Source organism: Panicum virgatum, chromosome 8K, assembly GCF_016808335.1.
Source record: "Panicum virgatum strain AP13 chromosome 8K, P.virgatum_v5, whole genome shotgun sequence".
NCBI classification, from domain to species: domain Eukaryota; kingdom Viridiplantae; phylum Streptophyta; class Magnoliopsida; order Poales; family Poaceae; genus Panicum; species Panicum virgatum.
Genome location: NC_053143.1, coordinates 42,723,762 through 42,729,336, shown reverse-complemented (window position 1 = coordinate 42,729,336; position 5,575 = coordinate 42,723,762).

The following is a 5,575-nucleotide window of genomic DNA, read 5'->3' as shown; positions in this document are numbered from 1 at the left end:
TGGTTTGGTGTCACCTACCTAATTCACGTGTTAACTATTTCGATATGTGTATGGCCGTATGGGGAGATCAAGGTTTTCCGCTGGTGCATGTTGTTGTTGGGCTGATCTTAGGCAAGAGTCAAAAGACCGAGTTCAAAGGGGAAGACTCCCCCACCCACCAACGCGCTGATAAGGGTGCTAATAACAACCCTGTCAGCTGCGGTCCTCTATTGTATAGCGCTAATAAAAGGGCCCCACACTACCCCTCGTGGAAACAAACGTCCTGTGAGGGTTAGCAATGTCGAAAAGTTCTCTTTGTGATCAAGTAAGGGAGAGTGTATCATAATCTGATTTATTGCTGCTTTAGGATGGAAGGTTGGTTCCTAGTGTTGCGCGCTCTTGGCCTTGAAGCTCCCATAATCTGACAGGTTAGAGGCAGCATAATAACTTGGTGAATAATGCAGATGCAGCATCAAGCAAGCACAGCACAGCACAGGACTGGGCTCCCCTCCCCGACCCCTCTCCATCCCTACTCAACCCTAGCACCGCCGCTGTCGGAGCTTGCCCCCCGGAAGTCTGGGTGGTGGCCAGGATGGTGGCAGCGGGGCCCTCGGTGGTGCTCGGGTGTATGGGTGGGCAAAATACCCGAAACCCGAAGCCCGAACCCGAAAAACCCGAGACCGAACCCGAACAATCCGAACCCAAAAAACCCGAACCCTAATTCGGGTTCTAACCCACGGTACCCGAAATTATTACGGGTAGTTCGGGTATTGGGCCACGGTACCCGAACTATCCGAACTACCCGAAATACAACCCAGCCCATGTATGTTTATTCATTGATTGTGGCCCAGCCCACCAAACCGAACCCCTTAACCCTAACCCAGCTGCCCAGCGCCCCAGCCCCCAACCACACGACACACCCCCTCCCCACTCCCCAGCTGCCACCGCCTGCGCCGTCGCCAACCGCGCCACCGCACAGCCGCACAGGCGTCCGCCGCCCTCCCCCAGTCCGCCACCGCGCGACCTCCCGCCACCATTGCCAGAGCCCAGAGCCACTGCGCCTGCGCGCCGCTCGCGCAGATCCCCTGCACCTCCCCTCGACCACCGCCCACCGGCCGGCCACCGCGGCACCGCCCAGGCGTCCACCAGCAGCGCGATGGTCCTGGCCCCTGAACGCCCCGCCATAAATCTCTCTCTCTCTCTCATCCCTTCTTCAGATCCAGCACTTGCAGGCAGCACGACGACGACTGGCGGCGCGCGGGTGGCAGCGAGGGAGCAGCGGCGTGCAGGTGGTATAGAGAGCGCCATCTTGGAGGTCCCGTCTCTTCGATCTTTGTCCGCAAGCTGCCTCATGGAGGACCCATTCATTGCTCGGTGCCCAGGCGGCCACTGACCCATGGTGATGTTCTGCGTGTGGTACTGGGAAAAGTGTACTTGCTGGTTGGTGCTTGATGCTAGTTCCTCTCGAGGGAATCGACGATGTTTGGACCTGATGGAGGATTCAATGGATCTGTTATTTCTTTCTTTTTTTCCCCTTTCATCTGCTTCTTTGATCTTTCTTTTCCGTTCCAGCTAGCAGGCAATCCTGATGGGGATGCAAAGCTAGCAGCATGTGATAGATTTTTTTTTAGAATATATTGAGTTTCTTTGCTGTTCTTCCCTAATTTATCTTCTCATATTTTTTTGCTGGTTTTTTATCGGGTATTTCGGGCAAACCCGAACCCGAACCCGAACTTTCGGGTACCCGAAATGTCGGGTATTGATTTTTCAAAGCAAATTTCGGGTAGTATTTTTGAAAACCCGAATTTCAGAAAACCCGAAATACCCGACCCGAATTTTTCGGGTAACCCGAACGCCCAGCCATACTCGGGTGGTTGGCATAGGCGGTAGGCCGGCGCGCCCATCCCATCCAGTGCCGGCCCTAGGGGTAGGGTAGTATGTGCAACAGCCGAGAGCCCAGTTGAGGGCCCAAGCCACGAGGGGGCCCAAACCCGTGTGTGTTTATATATATACACATTCTCTATTTAGCCCTCAGGGTGCTGAATAAGTTATTTAGCGCACTGATCCAAGCCCAACTAGCATCCATCCAGCAACCGAAAAATTAAGAGGTTCAAACCGGAAATAGGTCTACATAATCGGAAAATTTAGCTGTGCCATGGCTATTCATCCTGTAACTGGAAAATTAAGAGGTTCAAACCAAAATTAGGTCTAAGTGACCGGAAAATTTAGCTGAGTCGTGGCTATCCATCATGTAACCGGAAAATTAAAAAAATCATAACAAGAAATTGGGCTATGAGACTAGAAGATTTAGCCAACCAGAAAGGTAAAAGGACCTGACCGGAAAATTAGGTCCAACCGGAAAATTTTGATTTTTTTCCGTTACAATAACACCTTTCCGGTTATGAGATCTTTGTTTTCCTGTTTCGGCCTATTTCGGGTGATTTTCTGATTTTAGATAACAATTTTCTGGTTAGGATTCCCTGTCCAGAGGTGTGGCGTGTTTTTTCCGGTTCAGATAATAATTTTTTGATTTGAGAAATATTTTTTCCGCTTTCAAAACTAGGTAATGTTCCAATTAGAAGCACCATTTTCCGGTTTAAAAAAAGTTGGTTTTTTGTTGAAATAACAATTTTCCGAATTCGTGAATACTTTTTTCGATTTCGAGAATAACTTTTCCGGTTTCGGCTCACTGTCGCGTGTTTTTTTCGATTTCAGAAAGAATTTTTCCAGTTTCAGCTTGTTTTAGCTCGCGATGGAGAGGGGGGTCCTAGTGCGCTGGATACTTAAATTTCTTCCTGAACCCGAAAAATTCTTCTCGAAACCGGAAAAAACACGCGACAAGGAGCCAAAACCAAAAAAGGTATTGAAGCATCCCCTCATAAGAGAAGACTTAAATGTCTTACAAACATCAGTCCCAGGAGGCTGATGACACATTTATTACATCAGATGGTTCGTTACCGTACAACTCTACGCGGTAGTGAGCAGAGAAGCGCCACTATCGCGAGGATTACAATCCACACACACGCAACGATATTAAATATAAAAAGAAAGTCATCAGAGTCTTGCGCCATGCGGAATCTCCTGTGGGTGACCCTAATCCACAGGCAAGGCTGGGTGCAGGATGGTACCCCTACTCAACGTCGTCGGGTACAAAGTCTGGACCTTCTTCTGTAAAAATAAAGAATGGGGTGAGTACAAACGTACTCAGTAAGTTCAACCACACCCACGGAGGGGGTATAAGCAGAGTAATATGCACAAGGTAATTCAAGGATAAGGTTAAGATTTACTTTTGCGGAAAGCAATATTTTATGCAAGGGTTCATTTGAAAACAAGCATTTCTAAAACCAGTTTTCTTGTACCGAGTAACACGAGGGGTTGATCCACACAGGATCCAATTTTAAGACTGCTACCGGACTGCTCATCCGCCATAGCACACGGCACAAGTGCCGGACACATTTCCAAAACAACTCACGCCAACCCGTTCCATAGTAAACACTAGTTATGTGAACACACCGTAACTCGCCCAGTACCGTGGGCACGGCTATTCAAATAGATTCTTAACTCTGCAGAGGTGTGCAACTTTACCCATAAGCGGGGTACCGCAACTCGATCACCTTAGTGTCGGTGCAGATCCCAACAAAGCCATTACCCACCTTAGCTAGACCTGACTAGCCATCACGGGATGCACCAAGGGGTCATTGACCTATCACAAAGGTTGTAACCGTGGCATAAGTCACACAGAGCTAATCCCTTCTTCTTGATCACCCGTTGCTCTCAGCTCTCCTGATGGCTATCAGACTAACTAGTGGGGTTTATGCTAAGCCGTTGCCCATACAACGGTCGAGTGGTTTGCACGATAGTGGAGTTAGGTGAGATGACACACCAACTCGGTCCTTAGTTGTGACAAGATGGATATCTCCCTTCCTTGCTCTGCCACACAGGCACGAGCACACCAATCGGCAAATCACACAGAAATGCCATCCATCCCGTCTAGACACATCTTTCGAAAAGTCCTCTTTTATCTCTTCCCCCCCACACACACACTTTTTCTTTGTAAAACAAGTTGTATTGTGCATAAGATCCTAAGCGTTCTAGCAGCGATTAACGTCCAAACAGAACACATTCAGACATTAATCTTGGTGGTCAAGGAATGGATATAACAAATCAAGGGGTGGCTGTCCAACCGTGTTTTCAGTGAGCAAAACATATGCAATTTTGTAAAACAGGCCAATAGGTTGTGTTTATAAAAACTAGGACAAAAGCATGCATCAAAGGATGGGATTGAACTTGCCGTCTTCGAAGCCTTCGGGGAGGTCCTGGCCGAAGCACTGTCCTTCGGGCTCGGAGTCGTGGAACTGGTCATCGTTCGCTGGCTCGCAGAACTGCTCGTCGACGGGCTCTCCTTCGTTCACACCGTGGTCTACGACGCATACAAACAAACACACAATCAAGAAAAAGAAATAAAAGTTTTATCGTTGAGCTCGAATCGGAAATAATTAAGATATGGAGTTCGGAGTAATATTTTTGGACGATTTTCTACTGGCATGGCCAAAACTATGTTAAGAGAGGCGTGGTAAAGTTTCGGATTGATCGGAGATTGTTTGACGCATGAAATGATAGGTTACAGGGAGAGTTAGGGGTTAAACTGGAACCACGGGCTTATTTGTAATTATTTTTGAGGGGCCAAGGGCTTGGTGGTAATATTTGATAATGTTAGGGTCACTCTTGGAAAGAGCAGGGACCTAATTGGGATTAATTTTGTTTGGTGGAAAGGCTTATTTGCAAAAAGGGAAAATAGAAAGGGCCTTTTTAGAAGAAAAAAAGTTTATAAAGAGTGGGGGTTCTTTAGAAAATAGAGGAAAGGGAAGGGGGCTCAAGGCAAAATTGCCTTTCCTCTTCCTCCCCTCGATGCAGAACAGGGGAGGGGCGCTGGCTCGCCGGCGGCGGCCCGATTCGGGCGCCCACGGCGATGGCGGCGGCCGGGAGGAGAAGGGAAAGAGAGAGGGGACCGAGAGGGTTCGACTCCCCCTCCTACCTTGGGCTGGGGTGGAGCGTGGAGGGCGGTCCACGAGGGCCGGCGGCGGTGGTGCTAGGCGGCTCTGGCGGCGGCGCTAGGGAACCGGAGAGGAGGAGTGCGGTGCGGCGTGGCTTGTGGTGGCGGTGAGCGACGCGAGGGGCCCTTTTATAGGCGGAGTAGGTCGGTGGAGGGGAGGGCGCGTCGGTGGCGGCCGGTGAGCGGCACGGAGCGCCTTTAATGGCGTCCGGCGTCGCGACTCGGCAGCACGGGCGGCGAGGCCGGTCACAGGATGATGTGACGGCTCGGGCAGGCGTGCGCGGGGCAGGCGGTGCAGTGCTCGACGGCGGGAGGCGCGGCGAGCAGTGGCGCGTGCTCCACGTGGGTGCAGTGCACGCACAGGCGGCCGACGGCGATGGCAGCACAGGAAGGCGGTGGCGGGTCGGCGAGCGGCGTGGCCGGGCCCGGAGCACGCGAAACGCGTGCTGCGCGCGGTGGTGCAGGGCGGGCGGGCGGGCGGTGTGTGGGTGCGGCGTGCGCGGCGTCGCGGCTCAGCGTGGCGAGCCCGTGCTTGCGCGTGCG